General features: G+C 41.4%; 1 protein-coding gene across 1 annotated transcript in view; it reads left to right on the top strand.

Annotated features, from left to right (window-relative positions):
* Positions 1-10,559: 10,559 nt before the first annotated feature.
* Positions 10,560-17,734, top strand: part of SLC39A10 (solute carrier family 39 member 10) — a 106,230-nt gene continuing 99,055 nt past the window's right edge. The window contains exon 1 of the mRNA XM_023732920.1: positions 10,560-10,761. The gene's annotated coding sequence lies outside the window, so the exon portion shown is untranslated. The remainder of the gene's footprint in view (positions 10,762-17,734) is intronic.

Raw genomic sequence — 17,734 nt, forward strand, 5'->3', positions numbered from 1 at the left:
CTCATACAATATTTGTCCTTTTGTGATTGACTTATTTCACTCAGCATAATGTCCTCCAGTTTCATCCATGTTATGAGATGCTTCACAGATTCATCCTTGTTCTTTATTGTTGCATAGTACTCCATTGTGTGTATGTACCACAGTTTGTTTATCCATTCATCTGGTGATGGGCATCTAGGTTGTTTCCATCTTTTTGCTATTGTGAACAACACTGCCATGAACATGGGTGTGCATATGTCTATTCCTGTGACAGCTCTTATTTCTCTAGGATATATTCCTAGGAGTGGGATTGCTGGATCGTATGGTATTTCTGTTTCTAGCTTTCTAAGGAAGCGCATATCATTTTCCAGAATGGTTTTAACATTATGTTAAGCGTACATTTTGAAGAGGTTTGACAAATGTATAAAGCCCTATAACCACTATCAAAATGAACATAAAAAACATTTCCATCACCCAGACTTCCTTCTTTTCCCTTTGCAGTTAATCCTCTTTCCCCACCCCAGGCCCTGATAATTGCTTATCTTTTTGTCACTATACTTCTGCTTTTCTAGAATTTTATGTAAATGCAATCATACTGAGATTATTCTTTTGTGTCTGGCTTCCTTCACTTGTTTTTGTTATTAGTTGCCCTCCAGGGGATTCTGTCTCAGGGAACCCCATATGTTTCAGAGTAGAACTGCTCCATAGTGTCTTCTAGGCTGTTATCTTAATGGAAGCCAATCACCAGATCTATCTTTTGCAGTACCATTAAGAGAGTTCCAACTGCTAAACTTTAGGTTAACAGTACAGTGCTTAACCATTTTGCCGCCAGGGATCCTAGGGCAGTGACCTGAAGAATTTTAATTAAAAATTAAAATCTTTTTTGAAGTTTATGTTTGGTAAGGAGCCCTGGTTGTGCAGTGGTTAAGTGCTTGGCTGCCAACTGAAAGATCAGAGGTTCAAACCCACAGGCTGCTCTGCGGAAAAATATGTGGCAGTCTGCTTCTGTAAAGATTACAGCCTTGGAAACCCTATGCGGCAATTCTACTTTGTCCCGTAGGGTTGCTATGAGTTGAATTGATTCAATGGCAATGGGTAATAGGGTGTGTTTGGTAGTTTGTGTCTTCCAAGGAATTTGTCCATTTTATCTAGGAAATGTAATGCAGTCTTCTTTTTACTTTCTTGAATTTCCTTTCTCTCTCTCTCTCTCCCTTTTTTTTTTTTCCTTAATCTACCTGGCTAGAGGTTTATCAATTGTATTGGTGTTTCCAAAAAAAGGAGCCCTGGTTACATAGTGGTTAGGCGTTGGACTGCTAACCGAAAGGTCGGTGGTTCGCATTCACCGGCTGTTAAGGGGGAGAAACACGTAGCAGTCCGCTTCCATAAAGACCACAGCCTTGGATACCCTATAGGGCAGTTCTTCTCTGTTGTATAGGGTCGATATGAGTAGGAATCAGGTCAACCACAGTGGGTTTTGATATTGGTGTTTCCAAAGAACCAGCTTTTTGTTTCATGATTTTTTTTTCTGTGTTGGTTGTCCATTTTCTGATTCACTGATTCTACTCTTTATATTTTTTATTCCTTCTGGTTAATTTGGATCTAATTTCCTCTTCTAGTTGCTTAGTATGAAAGCTTAGATCAATAATTTTAGGCTTTTTTAGTGGATGCTCATGTACACTGAAAAATGTGAATTCTGCTATTTCTGTGTGGAGTGTGTAACAAATGTCCGTTAGGTTAAGTTGTTGATACTGTTGATAGCTTTTGTTCACTGCTGCATCCCAAGCACCTAGACTTGTGTCTGGCATATTGTCAGTATTCTGTAAATATTTTTTGTATGAATGAATAAGTACATGACTTATGTCATGACTATAATTATTATTTTTATCATCCACCCAGATTTCTAAATATGAGGTTGGCCCAAGAATAATCTCAAATCTAACCAATGCATCTCTTTCACTATCGTCCAAATGGTCACAGATGAACAATATACCAAAAGGCCATTCAAGTTGCACATTATCCTCTTTATAGTCATTTCTAAATCTATCGCTGCAGAGTTTACTGCGGGTTCCTGCCTATTTAAAATTCAAGGGACTGTTGATAATTTGAGATGCAAACTGCTTTTCAATAATATTCTGAAAGAAAGCATTCAGATAAAAAGGCCTTAAGTACATATATGGAGAATCAGCACAAATTTGATTTCATAGTGGACAGGTGAAGGTAGAAGGGAGGAGAGAGTCAGAAGGGGGATTATTGCACTAAAATGTTTATATCATGAATATATTCCTTAATGATTGCAAAATTTTTATTGCACTCTGTATACAATGCCTTTGTTTCTTTACATGACTCTTTTAAGAGAACTGGCAGTCGTGTTTGTAACCCAAGATTAAGAACTGTAGTTCTTACAATACAGATTATCAGTCTTCTTGGAGTAGCCTCACCATTCCCCCAAAAGTTACATTTCATGTGTATTTCTTTTTGAAAATCAGCTACATCAACATCAGTTTTATTTTGAGACTTTTATAATACCCCTCAGAATTACTGTATGTAAACTGGGATGTCAGATACACAGGATTTCTAGAGTAAGATTGTGACTGATGGACTACATTTTTAACTTTTATTGTCTGCAAATGTGGTGGGAGGGATACATTTTTCTTAATGCACCTAAATTCATTCACATAAAATTTGGACACTGTTGTTGCTTCCTGTCATTTTAAGTCTTTAAGGGACTAATAACTTTTTCTTTTTTTTTAATCTCCTGCCAAGGAAACCTTGCTAGAAATCAAGCCAGGCCAGTTTTGCTAGTTCTTGCCTTAACCGTAAGTGCTGTCTTTAAAATCACAGAGTCCTGCTTGCTAGTCTGAGGTGTTCTTAATTAGGCCAAAACGTGTCTTAGCCTGAGAATTTATCTCCATAACATTAGGTTTAATACGTAAGAAAGTTAGCCAAGGGAATGTTACGTGTGTGTGTGTTTTTGGTTTTGGTCTTTGGTTAAGCCAATTGGAACTAATTTAATATAAATCGTAATAAAAACTTTCCTCAGCCTCCCTGAAATATTTTAACTAGATAATGCTCTGAGTATGCAAACATTAACTTGACATTCACTTGTTTTTAGCTTATAGTCCCCTACATTTTTTCCCTTATTTTTTTCTTTTATCACTCCCACTAGTTACTCCAGCCCAAAAGGGATTCTTTGTGCCTTGTTTTTAGATAATCGGCAAGAATGACTTTGCTCTGGTATGGAGGAGAATCGTTCCAAGTCCAGCAAGAACTGTTCAGTCTTGAGAGCCTGAGAAGGAGAACATTAGTCACAGTTCTAGGAAACAGAGCTGCCAGACAGAGGCCCCTTAAAGGAGCAGTTGCAGGAAAAAGTGAGGGGTTGTGTGAGGACTTAGGCAATGGGGGCTGTCTTAGTCATCTAGTGCTGCTATAACAGAAATACTGCAAGTGGATGGCTTTAACAAAGAGAAGTTTATTCTCTCACAGTGCAGTAGGCTCCGAGTCCAAATTCAGGGCTTCAACTCCAGGGGAACGCTTTCTCCGTCGGCTCTGCAGGAAGATCTGTGTCATCAATCTCCCTTGGTCTGGGAGCTTCTCTGTGCAGGAACCTCAGGTCCAAAGGACACACTCTGCTCCCGGCACTGAACTTTCTTGGTGGTATGCGGTTCCCATGTGTCTCTGCTCACTTCTTTGTTTTAGATCTCAAAAGAGATTGGCTTAAGACACTATCCAATCTTGTATACCTCATCAGTATAACTGCCACTAATCCATCGTATTAGATCATAGTGATTGAATTTACAACACATAAGAAAATCACATCGGATTACAAAATGGTACACAATTATACAATACTGGGAATCATGACCCAGCCAAGTGGACAGATATTTTTTGGGGAACACAATTCAATCCATGACAGCGGCCAAAGCTACTTCCTCCCCAAGGCTCCACTGAGATAGAAAGAAACTAGCACAGACCCTGTTCCCTCGTGATGACAAGAGGAGGAAACGTGCTTCCCCTGGAAAGTGGATTACTAATCATGGTGAAGGTTTGCGGTGGTATTGGTCCTCTACATCCTCTATTGTTGTTAGTTGCCATCAAGTCATCTCCAACTTATAGCGACCTTATGTGTACCAGAACGAAACATTGCCCAGTCCTGTGTCATCTTCATGATCACTGGTATATTTGAGTCCATTGTTGTGGCTATTGTGTCAGTCCATCTCACTGAGGATTTCCTTTTTTTGCTGGTCCTCTACTTTCCCAAACATGATGTCCTTTTCTAGCAATTGATTTTTCCTGATGACGTGTCCAAAGTAAGTGAGCTGAAGTAGCATTCTGGTTGTATTTCTTCTAAGACTGATTTGTTCCTTCTTCTGGCAATCCATGGTATGGTTACTATTCTTTGCCAAACCACAATTCAAATGCATCAGTTCTTCTGTCTTCTTTTTTTCATTGTCCAGCTTTCTTAAGGCTATCAGACAACTGAAAAGACCAAGGCTTGGGTTAGGCACTTCGTCTATACTTGGGCATTAAATTGGGTCACTGTGAGGATCTCTTTCGTCCCTAGTGCCAGCCTACATTTGGAAAACCTTGCACTGGTTTTTGAGTGTGGTTTTGTTTTGAGGGTGCACAGAGCCAGTTCTAGTTGTGTGAGGTACAAAAAGCACCTCTTCATAGGCAAGTGAATACAGCCCCTACCAGGGCACTCAGCTTGCCTGGTGTTCTTATGCAGTAACAGCCTGGACAAGTGGTTATGGCTGCCCTGCAGCTACATCTATGGCTGTCTATGGCCCCAGGGTGACTCTTGGGCAAAAAAAAAAAATATGTCCTAAGCACTTCCTTCTTGAGATTACCTCTGAGAGTGATACCCAGCAACTACAGGGAAGTTACAGGACTGGGAAGGCTGGTAATTATCACAAGCGCTGCAGAGAAAGATCGTAAGGTGTGGGGAGAAACCATACCTGTTTTCTCATCTTTCATGTCTTACTTAGCTTAAATTTCCCTTCCTAAGAGAGGTCTTCCCTCACCAACCCATCTAAAGTAGAGCCCCAATAGGTTTTTTGTTTTTGTTTTTCTTACAAGTGACAATTATTATATTTGTATGTTTGTTCTTGTTAATTAACTACCTTTTCAACGAGCTCTTCAAAGTGGTCACCAGTGTATGCCCAACATATAGCTAAGTGCTTGACACAGAGTTGGCACTCATTAAGCTTTTGTCGAATCAACGAATGTCTTTAGCAACCTCTGACAATGACATAGACAGGAGATGTGAAGAGGATCTAAAATAACAAGAGGAAAGAGGGTGGCCAGCAGCCCTTGATCAGAGAGAGACATTCTATCTGATTTCCCATACTACATGGGCTTTCCTTGACTTAGTCGCCTTTTTACAAATATGAGCAGCTGAGTAGTTACTGTTGGTGTTTGTTTTTAGCTAACATCCACTGAGAATGTCAGGCACTGTGCTAAGTGCTTTGCATACATTATGTCATCCAACCTGTACAACAGGTACTCATCAAGAAGTATAATTATTATCCCCATTTTACAAATAAGGAAACTGAGACTTGGTGGGTATGGGGTGGGGGTGGTTAAGCAACTAACATAATAAATGGTAGTGTCAGAACTCAAACCCAGGTCTATCTGACCTCAGATGTTGTTGTTAGATGTTGAGTTAGTTTCGACTCGCAGCGACCCTATGTACAACAGAAGGAAGCACTGCCTGGTCCTGCGCCATCCTGGCAATCATTGTTATGCTTGAGCCCATTGTTACAGCCACTGTGTCAATTCATCTCATCGAGGGTCCTCTTCTTTTTCGCCCACCCTCTACTTTACCAAGCATGATGTCCTTCTCCAGGGACTAGTCCCTCCTGATAACATGTCCAAAGTAAGTAAGAAGTCTCGCCATCCTTGCTTCTACAGAGCATTCTGGCTGTACTTCTTCCTAGACAGATTTGTCCAGGAAACTGAGACTTCGTGGGTATGGGGGTAGGGGTGGTTAAGCAACTAACATAATAAATGGCAGTGCCAGAACTCACACCCAGGTCTGTCTGACCCCAAATACCTCAGTTTTAAACATTACATTGCCTTTATCTTGATCACAGTAAGATAGGACAAGAGACACAAAATTCAAATTCTTATTACAAACTTACTTGGCCCTGAGTCTTCATGCCCCAATTTTACATTTGGCCTTTCTTGACAGTGAAGGATTTCTGGTTCTGCCCTAATCCTGAGCTAGTAAATCACCACCTTCATACCCATTGCCTTATCTTGTTTCCTTGGCATTGGTTTACTCCCCGTGTTACAGGCTGAGTTATCTGCTGCATGGTGACCACATTCCCTCAGGAGGCACATGGGAGGTTTGGTTGCCTATTTCACCAGTGAACAATGCTTAGTCTTCAAGTATGTTGTTGTTATTGGTTGCCTTTGAGTTGGCTCTGACTCATGGCAAACCCATGTATAACATTACCTGATCTTGTGCCATCTTCATAATCGTTGGTATGTTTGAGTCCATTGTTGTGGCTATTGTGTCATTCCATCTCATTGAGGGTTTCCTTCATTTTTGCTGACCCTCTACTTTACCAAACATGATATCCTTTTCTAGTGATTGGTCTTTACTGATTATGTGCCCAGAGGAAATAAGCTAAAGTATCACCATCCAGGGAAGCCTCCTTAATTTGGATTCTAGAATTTAACTGGAGGGTGGCTCAGGTGGGATTTTTTTCCTCTCTTAGTTTTAATGACCTCTTATAATGGTGACCTTCTTTGCTTTTCAGTTTTGAAACTGAAATGGTGGCCCAGTGCCCTGGCAGTTTGGGAAGGTCAGCCATGCCATCCCCAGGAAAAAAGTATAGACCAACTGTTCCTTTAACATATTATCAGTAACTTTTCTAAATTTCTTCATACTAAATGATCAAAAAATGCTTTCACAACCAATCACATACAACCAAAAAAAAAAAAAAAAAAAAACCCAAACCTTTGCCATTGAGTCAATTCCAACTCATAGCAACCCTATAGGACAGAGTAGAACTGCCCCATAGGGCTTCCACGGAGCAGCTGGTAGATTCGAACTGCCAACCTTTTGGTTAGCAGCCGAATGCTTAACTACTGCCACCACGAGGGCTTCAATTACATACATGCTTATGCTAAATATTTACTTGGTTGGTAGTACATGATGGTAATTATTTAAGACTTGTACATCATTTCAATATGTGCAAATTGTCTAATAACTTTAAAAATTCCTTGTTTAAACATATGTGTTGAAGGCCTGGGCGATAAGGTGGAAATAAAGATAATTAAGTTGCCTTCAAGAGATTAAAAATTTAGTTGTAATTCTTCATAACAAGATCTAGATATAATAAATTATTTTAATCTTTGGTTTAAAAGGTTAGTACCATGCTTCCCTTCATAAACCATTCTGACATACCAACCTCCTGCTAATGGGACATATGCTTTTATTCATTTGAGTCACCAGTGATGGTGTGGTAGCTCACCCTGTGTTATGGATTGAATTGTGTCCCCCAAAAATATGTGTTGTAAATCCTAACCCCTGTATTTGTGGTGGTGCAGTGGTAAAGAGCTTGGATGCTAACCAAAAGGTCAGCAGTTCGAATCCACCAGTCACTTCTTGGAAACCCTATGGAGCAGTACTACTCTGTCCTATATGGTCACTGTGAGTTGGTCAGCAATGGGTTTGGTTTAGTTTTATACCTGTGGTTATAATCCCATTTAGGAATGGGTTTTCTTTGTTATGTTAATGAGACATTATCAGTTTAGGATGTGTTTTAAATCAATCTCTTGAGATATAAAAACAAGCAGGGAAGCTCGGAGAGATGGGGGAAGATAGATACCATGCCACATGAAGATTACCAAGGAGCCAAAGAACAAGGACAGAGAGGTAGGCTTCCCCTAGAGCTGGTGCCCTGAATTCAGAATTCTAGCCTTCTAAACTGTGAGAAAATTAATTTCTGTTTGTTAGAGTCACCCACTTGTGATTATTTCTGTTATAGCAGCACTAGATAACTGAGACACCTTGGGTATGAAAAACATACGCACAGAGTACGGTCACAGAGTTGTTGTTGACGGGTGCTGAGTAGAGACGATTTCAACTCATAGTGACCCCATGTGACAGAGTAGAACTGCCCTATAGGGTTTTGTAGGCTGTAATCTTTATGGAAGCAGATCGTCAGGTCTTTCTCCCATGGAGCGGCTGGGTGGATTTGAATTGCCAACATTTTGGTTAGCAGCTGAGCACTTAACCATTGCACCACCAGGGCTTCTTGGACACAGAGTAGCACTGTACAATTATTACTTCCCTTTATCTGACTCTCCCTCTCAGGCCAGGCTAATTTTACAGATTAAAATATCAAGGCAATTTAATTTGTGACCTTTCCAGAATTGAATGTGGGGTAACACAGAGACACACAAATCAGCAATTCACTGATGGTTAAGGGTGAAATCGCTAACAGATAGGCCCTAAATTTTATGAACTTGTGCACTGTGTAGCTATAACTGAAGGGAAATTTACTTAGGCCCCATTTTATTTAGTAAACTTTTGTGAAAGTTGGCACTTCGTGTGTTCTAACTACTGTTGAAGACATCTACACTAGCCAGAAAGTATTTAAAATCACAAATATATTTCTATCTGCATTGTGAGGGCCTTCACTACTAAACACTAAGAGATATTCATCTTGTGCTATTTCAGGAAAAACTAATATTAAAATTTCTTGTGCTGCAATTTAAAAGTTACCTATCCTACTTTTTTTTAAATTTTGCTTTTGATTAGTATACTTTAACAGTGCATTGTAAGCTGAAGATGTCAACCGAGATAAGTATTCTCTGCATGCTAGAAAAAGGAATACTGAGCAAGACCAAACAGTTTAATTTCTGGGCGATGTAAACAGTTTGCACTCTATTACTAACCTAAAGATTGGTTGTTCAAACTCACCAGCAGTGCCATGAAAGAAAGGCCTGGCGATCTGCTTCCATAAAGAAGCAACCAAGAAAACCCTATGGAACAGTTCTATTCTGACACACGTGGAGTTGCCATGAGTCAGAATCTACTCAACAGCACTGGGTTTAGCATGTATCAAGAGCCCAGGACCATGTTAGTGATATAGGCAGAAGGTAGAAAGGGCAACAGAATCCTGTTACCGCAGTAACACAGATTGGAGCCACCTGTAGCAAGCAGTAGCCAATTCTGAGACAGGGGTGAGGTAAGCAGCAAGAGTTTTATTATATATTGATATATAGGAGACAGAGGGGAATAGATTCCTCCAAAAACCTGTCTCCCCCACTGGAGATCTGCTGAAGGCTTTTATAGGGACAGGATTATGGGTCTTAAAGTTTGTGTTAGTTCCCCCTTGAGGTGGTCACCTCCCAGATGAGTTAATCTTTTCTTGTTATCTGATGACATCCTGGTTTTCTTGTCCCAAGATGGGTGCTTTGTTCGGTTTGTCATTCCTAGATCATTATCTCTTGTTTTCTACCCTCCAAGGAGGAACATCAGTTAATCTTAAACTTTTTATAGAGACTGGAAATGGAGGGAAAAACAAGATCATGAGACAATGCAGGGGTTAGCAACGGGGAGTAATAATAGTGAGCCGGGCCTGTGCAGCCTCTTCCAATCCTAAAGAGGAGATAAGACAATGCAGAAATGACTATAGTATAAAAAATGGCAGATATTTATTAAATGAGGGAGGAGATTACAGCTAAGGATGGGAGAATATTTTAGGAGTTGCTAATAGGAGGTGTTATTGAGATCATTTCAGTTAAGAATTCTTACAGGAGGCTATAACCTCCCTGAAGCGGTCACAAGCAATTTTATCAGACTGTGCTGGTTTCTGTCTTACCCATTACTTCTCTCCCACTCACACTTCTCTGCTTTATCCCCACTTCTCTTGGCAAACTATTGAGCAGTGGAAGGAAAGCACTTTTCTTTCTTTTCAAATGCAAACTGTATTGTTTGGCCTAGGGGCTGATAAACAAGGCACAAAATCTTATATTCAGAGTAGGAATGTCAGAAAGTGTTACAAACCTTGAGATATTTCAAAATGGCCACGGGGGGGGGCGGGGGGGAGAAACGTTGGTGGGGGCAGAGACAGGAGGGGCTGGGGAGCAGATGAAAAGCCAGAACGTGTGTGGGTACACATGTTGCCAGTTTACAGTCGTCATGGTGTTGTAAAAGGATCAGTCCAAAAGACCTTGTTTCATTTATTTAATCAAATAATCACACTCCCTCTGAAACTTTTGGATGCTAGCGCAGAAATAAAGGTATTCATGAAGTCAGACTTGGCAATTGCCCAGGAAGTAGTAAAGAATGCCAGTTTAATCTCTTTGCTACCCATGTAAGTCCTAAGGGGAAGATGAGCTCATGAATGCAGACATAGATCATTACAAGGCTGAATTAAAATACATTAAATATGGAAGTCGGATATAAACCCCTGAGGGTTATCCAACATAAAAAGAATAGTTGAAGAACAACCCGAAGCTTTAAAAGTGGAGGGAACCCTGGGAAAAAGTTATTATACACCCTCCAAGGAAAACACCTTATATATACACATATACACACACACACACAAACACAGATATATATATATATAACTTGGTGTTTGACAGCATCCCAGCTGATCTAAACGAATGTAAACAGAGGAGGAGGGACTTACTTTCTCTTTTTTGTGTGTGGTCTTCACAGCCCCAGAACCCGAAGGACTTCAGTAACTGTTACCGGAGTTGGATTGAGCTGAATTAAAGAGATAAGGATCCTAAATCATCTACTGAAATCTTCTTTAAAGGGTAAGTTTCATTATTTACCACTTTTTAAATGATATACTTACTTAGCAGAGTAGATGTTACTGGTTAAACAACTGAACACTTCATATTTCATTTTTGAGTAACTTCAGTTCACTGGTCACTGCGGTGATGACAGACATGCCTCCCAGACATGCTACAGGAAGTGTCACAGTCTGGGAGTATGCTATTCGATAAACGCTTAGTACAGTAATGAATTGACATCTCCAGGGGACTCAATGGGGACAAAAAGTAAAAACTTTAAAGACCTTAAAATAGAATAAAGTGGCTAAGAATCAAAAGAAAGTTATGTGTAAGTTTATATGAAGGGATGAGAAAAAAAAGAATCAAAATTGATTAAAATCAAGAGAGTGCTAGGACAATGGAAAGCATTAAAAATGGAGAAGAAGGAACAAGATTTCTGTGCAAAAATAGGTATCTGGCCACAAGAAAAAAGAGCCAGTGTAGACTTTCATTTTGATAACATACGGCCACTTCAAAAGATACTGAAAAGAGAACCACAAAAGTAAACATCTTAGAATAATGGAGAAAAAAAACAGTGCATTGGTACACATTATTAAAATTTCAGAAATAACCATTTGCTATAGTAACCAACATGAAAAAAATGAGACAAAATCTAGAAGGAAAGAGAAACTATTTTTCATCTAATCTCAGAACTAGACCTAACAAGACATGTTTCTAGTGACAGAGAGTAATCGATTACTCAGGAGTGGGTTTAGAATGACAAACTCATCATCCCATATGATTCTGAAGCAGAAAAAAAAAAGACGAACAGTTGCCGTTGACTCAATTCTGACTCATAGCGACCGAATAGGACAGAGTAGAACCGCCCGTTAGGGTTTCCAAGGAACTGCTAGTGGAATCAAACTTCCGACCTTTTGGTTAGCAGCCAAGCTCTTAACCACCGCGACACCAGGGCAACCCAACCGGAAACCCTGGATAGTTCTACCTGAAAGTCAAATGAGACTTTACTATCAAAAGGAGTATTTTATTCTATGATATCACCTTAAATTCTGAATTACTCAGCATCAGGCACACTCAGAATCTTAATAGCGAGAAATAAATAACAAAGCACTCCGCCTTGGAATTCTGCACGTCTTTAATAGCAAAGAATCATCAACAACACAGCCACTCAAGGTCCTGGTACAATTCTTTCAGTAACAAATTCTGACAATTTAAAAGTAAATAGACGGATTCCAGACTATGATATTCAGAAAGAAAGCAAAAAAAAAAAAAAAACAAAGACATTAAGAATTTAAATCTTCAGCACTTTTCTTCCAAGTAGAACAACCGAAATGAAATGAGGGAAAGTCCAGAAAAAAGTATTCCGTCTGCATTTGGATTCGTTGGTAGAAAGAATCGGTCATCAGAGTGTAATTTTACCATAGTTGGATTCTAGCCTGCTCATTTAAGTACCATCTTGTATAAACAGCTCATCTTCTTGTGTCTTCATGTTCTTTTCTTTCAAGTGATTCCATGTTTAGTGTCAGTTATGCCAGGAAAGGCTTCGTGCTTGCTTGTTTGTTATTTGTGGCATAGCAGAAATATTTGTCAATTTGCCTTTAAGCTAATGACCAGCAAATGCAATTCAGTATCCAGTTTATTTTTATTATTTTGGTTATGTTATCATTTGGCATTTTAACCATTCTTTTTGTTGACTTCAGTTTGCTGCATTATCTTAAATGGGTAAATTTTAATTTTTCCTCAAGTCTTCCAATTCATACCGACAATGATACAGATGCCTACACATTTCAAGAAAGTGTGTGTGTGTGTGTGCGCATGATTTAAAAAAAAAAATCAACATCTCACATGCACCTATTTGGAAGTATGTACCCAAAACACCTAAGTATTATTTTATGCCACATAAAAGATGAGTAAAATTCATCCTTTGCCTTTAAGGAGATTATTATCTATTTTAGCTGATTTAATTTATCATATGTGTTCTTTCATAGGATGAAAGAATTTCTACAGTTGAGTTCTGAGTTTTGAGCAGTAGTGAGATAAAATGTTTTTGGAATCAGATGGACCTGAATTTGAACTCTGGTTGTACATACTTAGTACCTTTGTTCCCTGAAGTCTGAGATTTCCACTTATAAAATGAGAATACTAATTTTTAGCTTATAGAGTAGTCATGAGGGTTAAGTATGGTGATGTATAGAAAATATCTAACACCTAGATGTTGTTGTTCTTTTTAGTTGCCATGTGTGCAGCGTAGAACTGCCCCACAGAGTTTTTAAGGCCGTGACTTTTCAGAAGCAGATTGCCAGGCCTGTCTTCTGATGCACCCCGAGTAGATTTAAACCCACCTACCTTTAAGCTAGTAGCTGAGTGCTTAATTGTTTGCGCTACCCAGGGACTCCTGCAACACCTAGATGGGCCCTTATTTTTTACTTCTCCCTCATATACATTATTTAAATGGACTGATCAATAATAAAACCAAAAACCAAACCCGTTGCCATCGAGTCAATTCTGACTCATAGTGACCCTATAGGACAGAGTAGAACTGCCCCATAGGGTTTCCAAGGAGCACCTGGTGAATTCGAACTCTTAATTCTGGTCCAGGATTTCTCTAAATCAATTTCCTAAATGCAGCCAGGTCGTAATTGACAATTTTTTGGGTGGTTAGTGAGGCAACGATTTAGTTGTTAAAAACTGAGACACCATGTAGGAATGCGGGAGCATGAAACTCAAGGGCTAAGCAGCAGTCCTTCCACACTCTGGTCACTAGTCACTGCCTCTACCTTTGAAATGATCTATCGGGGATGGGGTTTGTCCAGAGGGGAGGAGCACAGGAGAAGAGGATTCATTGTGTGCTTTTTACGAGCCTGGAGAAAAGAAAAGCTGAGAAGATTGAGATTTCTTTTGCCAGAGTTCTAGATAAAATAAGAGCACTTCAATTTTATCAAGAGAGTTTGACTAGAAATAAATACAGGGATTGCTCTCTCCCTTTTGCCTCCAATCTACTGTATCCATCATGCGGTTTTCCCCAGAGAGAACATAAAGTTGAACCAAGGGAAGATCTTTCATTGCCAGGCAATGCTACTGCTCCAAAGCACACTGCTTCTTTTCCCTTTCTGTTGAACCGTGTTGAACAATACTGAAGGTAAACTTGAGATCAAACTTCAATTCTCTACCCAAAACCCAGATAGCCAATGTTCTGTTTGTCCTCCTGTGTCGCAGCCCCTCACACGGGGCACCATCTGTCGCAGCAGCAGCGAATGTTGGGACGGCGGAGACAGTAACCAAACACAACTCTTACAGAGAAGTGGGGCCAGGAGGGTCACTCTGAGGAGTCGACCCTCGGCTTCAGTCTCAGGATTTTATTTATAGTCAATACAGCAAGCAGTGAAGCAAGTAACAGAAATGGGCTTTGGGTGAGTAACAATAAGTTTCGGGCAAGGGAGAAGGAATTCAGGTAAACAAGCCAATCAGTAACAGGACAATAGGTTTGGGAAAACAAGTCGTGACAATTCTCAACATGCTGTGCAGCATAGAGGCCTGTGGGAGCTGCAGTTGTCAATAGTGCAGCCATGTTTAAATGGCATATATCCTCACGTTTCCCACCTTTTGTTTAGTTAATGGAATAAGAATCAAGAGGGTTTTCACTGGTCCAACAAGTGTCCGTTAGGACAAAGTAAAATTTTCTCTACAAGATAAAGTCCAAGATTATCTCAGCTACTGTCTCCACACCTCAGGGCCTGGCATCTTAGTGAGTCCTTGTGAGCCCAGCTACAGCTGGGGCACACTCCATATGTTTAAGGAGGAGAAGTAGCATAGCTATGAGTAACACCTGGACTTAGTTGCCTAGATGGCGGCCATAGCAGGCTCTTTAAACTCACGGTGCTGGTTTTCCACCGGATACCATCTGGTTTTTCACCAGGTTGTTACTTAATGCCTGGGTTTAATGCTCCTAGATGGCGGCCGTAGCAGGCTCTTTAAACTCATGGTGCTGGTTTTCCACCGGATACCATCTGGTTCTTCACCAGGTTACTAAGTAAGAGCAATGCTCTTATCAATTGCATAGCTGGAGTGAGCGGACTCAATGTGCCTTTTAGGTGTGTATGACAATAGAGGATGATCTTATGAGGATAATATAATCCTCTGCACTAGTAATATCCTGATTGTTGGACCCATGGGTTTCCTCTGACTCTTTTTGTAAGCTAAACACTAACTTTTAACATTCACTAAGATTATTATTCTTCAAGGCTCAAAGATTTATAAAGGCCCAAAGATTCATTAACAATCAAACTAGCACAATGATTTACACAGCTTCACTATTACTTGGAAGGGAATCACTAGGAAGGGCAATTTACACATCATAACAAACGTTCATTAGGAAATTAATTGCACATCATAACAAATTTAACAATCAAACAAACACTGATTTACACAAATTCACTATCAATTTGAAAGGAATCATCTGAATTAGAAACCTATCTATACAGAATCATCTAATCTAGGAGAAGCAGAAAATATAGAGGAATTTACACATAAAAAATTTTCATTCGGAACTTACTGATTAGCAAATTACTGATTAACAAGATAATATAGGATGACTATCGAGAATAGATTGTCACGAGGAAAACCATAGCTAGAAACAGGTTTTCCGGTGTAAGTGGGGCACCTGTAGTTGAGAGGATATGCTCAGCTTTGGAGGAGAGGGCTTTCAGACCTCCCCATGTTACCGGTATTGCAGATCTCCGTTGTTCAGTGTCCATCCCCAGGGGAAGGGGTGATTTCGGGTCGGATGGCGGCACTTCAGTGTTCATCCCTGGGGGAAGGGGTGCTGGTGTCAGTTGTAGTTCTGGAGTCGGGTTGGATGGTGGCCGCCGAAGGGGTGGTGGCAGCAGTTCAGAGAAGGGAAGGGGCGGAGGTGCAGGGCAGAGTGTGCTGACCCCCGGGGGAGCCGCAGCGAGGGGAGCGTCCGGGACTCCTAGTCACCGCCGGAGCACAGAGCCCGCTCTCGCCTGCCCAGAGCCTCCAAGCGGGGCCGTCCCAGGTGGCGACACCCCAGGCTACCAGGCTGGCGAGCCCGGGCAGCGGCAACCAGGGACTAGGCTCAGAGCGCCGCGGGAGATGGAGCACGGGCCGCGCTGCAGCCAGAGTGGGCCAAGCCCCGCTGCCGCTCCTTCTGCCAGCCCCGCCGCCAGCCATGCATTCTTCCGGCTCCTCCGGCTCCCACAGCCCTGGCTGGGGCCTGGCCAGCCCAAGGCAGCCGCGAGGGGAGTAGGGCGCCCGCTTGCGCTGCCGCCCATGGAGAAAGACAGGACGGACTCCAGTGTGAGAATGGTGGCAGTTCCCATCGGAAGTGTGGTGGCTGTCGCTGGGTCATGATATGGTTTTACTAATCAGGCGGGAATCCAAAGTGGACCTGTAGGAGACAAAACAGCCGCATACCCTCACCCCCAGATTAATAATTCTGCAGGTCCTTGCCAGACAGAGGGATTTTGAGGATCTTTATAGAGGACCTGTGGGTGAGGTCGGGTGTCAGAGGGGATAAAATGTCGTTCTGCAGCAGTACGACCATCTTTAGCAACCGATAAAAAGTTAAAAATAAAGAGAGCTTTGGCAAGTCTTTCATTTTGGTCACATACTCTAGACCCATCATCTCCCCCCCCCCCCTTTGTTTATTTAAGAGCTGTTTGAGAGTATGATGGGCATGTTCAATTATGGCTTGCCCTTGAGGGTTATAAGGAATGCCAGTGGTATGAAGAATATCCCAAGTGGCACAAAATTGTTGAAATTTAGCCAAAGTATATGCAGGACCATTATCAGTTTTAAGAGCTTGGGAACATCCGATAGTTGAAATGGCTTGGGTGAAATGACGACAGGCATGAGTAAAACGTTTTCCAGAAAGGGCTGTAGCATAGAGAAACCCAGAATATATTAGCGAAATGAAAGCTTTTACTACAGCGGGGACACTTTCGGGTTGGAAGTTTAGTGTTGGCATTTTTGTTTTTTAAACTGTGACAGTCTTTCTTAAAATGTTCAGGTTTACCGCACCCAAAACAGGTGGCAGTGGATGGATGGAGAGCTGTCACTAATACTTGTGCCTTATGAGTTTCTGTGCCAAAATTCTGACATGTTCTAATAGCTTCTTCTGACACCTTATGCTGTTCAGAAGAAAGAGAGTTCCCCATAGTGAGGGAGAAACGTAAAATGAAGGAAAGAATGATAGGAAAGCTCCTGGCCTGAAGCCTGAAATCCCTTGAGGGAGTGTACGAGAAAGCCCCGCCGCTCCCAGGGCTATAGCAGCCCGAATTGAGAGCATCCAGGAAAGTTCCGCCCAGGGAAAAGCCCCACCGCTCCCGGGGCTGTAAGAGCAGCCTGAGATAGATGCGCGTCTTCTACTCATCACCTTCAGAGATTGAGTGAGAGGGTGTCTACAGCACCCTCACACGGGGCACCATCTGTCACAGCTCCTCACACAGGGCACCATCTGTCGCAGCGGCGGCGAATGTCGGGACGGCAGAGACAGTAACCAAACACAACTCTTACAGAGAAGTGGGGCCAGGAGGGTCACTCTGAGGAGTCGACCCTCGGCTTCAGTCCCAGGATTTTATTTATAGTCAATACAGCAAGCAGTGAAGCAAATAACAGAACAATGGGCTTTGGGTGAGTAACAATAAGTTTCGGGCAAGGAGAAGGAATTCAGGTAAACAAGCCAATCAGTAACGGGACAATAGGTTTGGGAAAACAAGTTGTGACAAATCTCAACATGTTGGGGACAAGTCTCAACATGCTGTGCAGCATAGAAGCCTGTGGGACCTGCAGTTGTCAATAGTGCAGCCATGTTTAAATGGCATATATCCCCACACTCCTGGTCACGCATTACAAAGGAGTTTCTCCCTCAAAAGAGAATCAGAATACCCCATACAATGTTTGAGGAGACAGAAGGGTCTCCCTAACTAAGAACTACTTAAATTTAACAGGTGTCCCCAAATAGTCCTGGTGGCAC

Source organism: Trichechus manatus, unplaced genomic scaffold, assembly GCF_000243295.1.
Source record: "Trichechus manatus latirostris isolate Lorelei unplaced genomic scaffold, TriManLat1.0 scaffold00056, whole genome shotgun sequence".
NCBI lineage: Eukaryota > Metazoa > Chordata > Mammalia > Sirenia > Trichechidae > Trichechus > Trichechus manatus.